The sequence below is a fragment of the Bactrocera latifrons genome, unplaced genomic scaffold (assembly GCF_001853355.1).
Source record: "Bactrocera latifrons isolate USDA-ARS-PBARC rearing strain unplaced genomic scaffold, ASM185335v1 scaffold_431, whole genome shotgun sequence".
In the NCBI taxonomy this organism is placed as follows: Eukaryota; Metazoa; Arthropoda; class Insecta; order Diptera; family Tephritidae; genus Bactrocera; species Bactrocera latifrons.
In genome coordinates, this window is record NW_017537081.1 from 52,088 (window position 1) to 53,965 (window position 1,878).

Consider the following 1,878-nt stretch of genomic DNA (forward strand, 5'->3'; position numbering starts at 1 on the left):
CATTCAGCAGGCTGGAGAAGTGTTCCCTCCATAATTTTAGTATGCTCTGGGCATCGGTGACTAGATCACCTTTGGGGGTTCTACAAGAGTATGCTCCGGTCTTGAAACCTTCTGTAAGCCGCTGCATTTTTTCATAGAATTTTCGAGCATTACCCCTGTCGGACAGCTTATCAAGCCCTTCGTACTCACGCATTTCTGCCTCTTTCTTTTTCTGTCTGCAAATGCGTCTCGCTTCCCTCTTGAACTCTCGGTAGCTATCCCATCCCRCACATGTTGTGGTCRATCGTAACGTTGCGAGGTAGGCAGCCTGTTTTTTCTCCGCTGCTACACGGCACTCCTCGTCGTACCAGCTGTTCCTTTTAACTTTCCGAAAACCGATGGTTTCGGTTGCAGCTATACGTAAGGAGTTTGAAATGCCGTTYCACAGTTCCCTTATACCCAATTGTTAACGAGTGCTCTCAGAGGAGTGCAAGCCGAGTAGAAAATCGTTCGRCTGTKTGTTGTAATTGCAGCTTCTTGACGTCGAACCTTGTATATGCTTGATGGCGTGCGTTTTTTGCTGCACAGAGGCGGGTGCGAATCTTGGCTGCAACAAAATAGTGGTCCGAGTCAGTGTTAGGACCTCGGAGCGCACGCACATCCAAAACACTGGAGACGTGTCTTCCGTCTATCACAACATGATCGATCTGGTTGGTGGTTTTTCGATCCGGAGACAGCCAGGTAGCTGTTTTAATTGCTACTAAAATATTGGTTGTCAAAAATGCTAGTTGGCGCTGAGAGTTGGTCGAAAGAGACCGGCATAATAGCAGCCTTAGCATCGGTCAAAAGCTGGGCATGAGTCATGAAAAAAAATTTTATGAACAATTGAAAATTCAATAAAAATACCGCAACCCTTTTTTGACAACCTAATAACGCCGTGCATATGAACCATTTTGCACAAATTTACAGGGAAAAACCGAAAATAAAACAACAAACTGAACCAAAGCAATTTGAAATTCTCGTGGATTTCATGAAGGCGCATCCCGATTTATCGAAAGGATCACTAAAAMCACCATACGCCGGAAGTACCTCCAATAATTTATAGAAAAATTTAGTTTCCCATTTAAACGCAGCTGGACCACCATTACGCGACATTGCGGGGTGGAAAAAGGTAATTCCAATAATTGCACAGATAAATTATAAATGTGCTTAAATGTAATCAATTAAAGGTTTGGGCAGACTATAAGACTCAATTAAAGGCAAAAAGGCGAGGATACAAAAGTAATTTTTCGGGAACTGGAGGTGATCCCTCACTTTTCATATCCTTGTCCCAGTTAGAGCATCAAGTGAATGAGTTAGTGTCAATAGAGGAATCAATAAATGGAATGAGTGGTATCTTGTCATTCGGTGCAGCTACCGAACCAAATACACAAAACAGTGAACTACCACAATGTTCCAAAGTGGCATGCACACCTCACAAAAAACAGCAGACTCCTCTTAAGACGCAAGAAAATGAACTACCACAATGTTCAAATGTGACGTACCCACCACGCAAAAAGCAGAAGACTCTGCTTGAACAACAAGTCGAAAACCAAATTATATTCCACAATAACTCGATTAAAGTGTTAAACGATATGAATTTTAATATAAACAAGTAAGGAAGGGCTAACTTCGGGTGTCAACGAACATTTTATACTCTCGCATGATAAAGTGATAATCGAGATTTCATTATCCGTCATTTACATTACATTTTTTTCCTGTAAAATTAATTAGATTAGATCAATTTGTGTACTTAGAGTATTGAATTGTATTTTCTTTATTTTAATTGCATTGAAAAGTTATAGTCCGAGCAGGACAATTTTTCCACAAGGGATACCTCAGCTCAAATATCGTATTTGT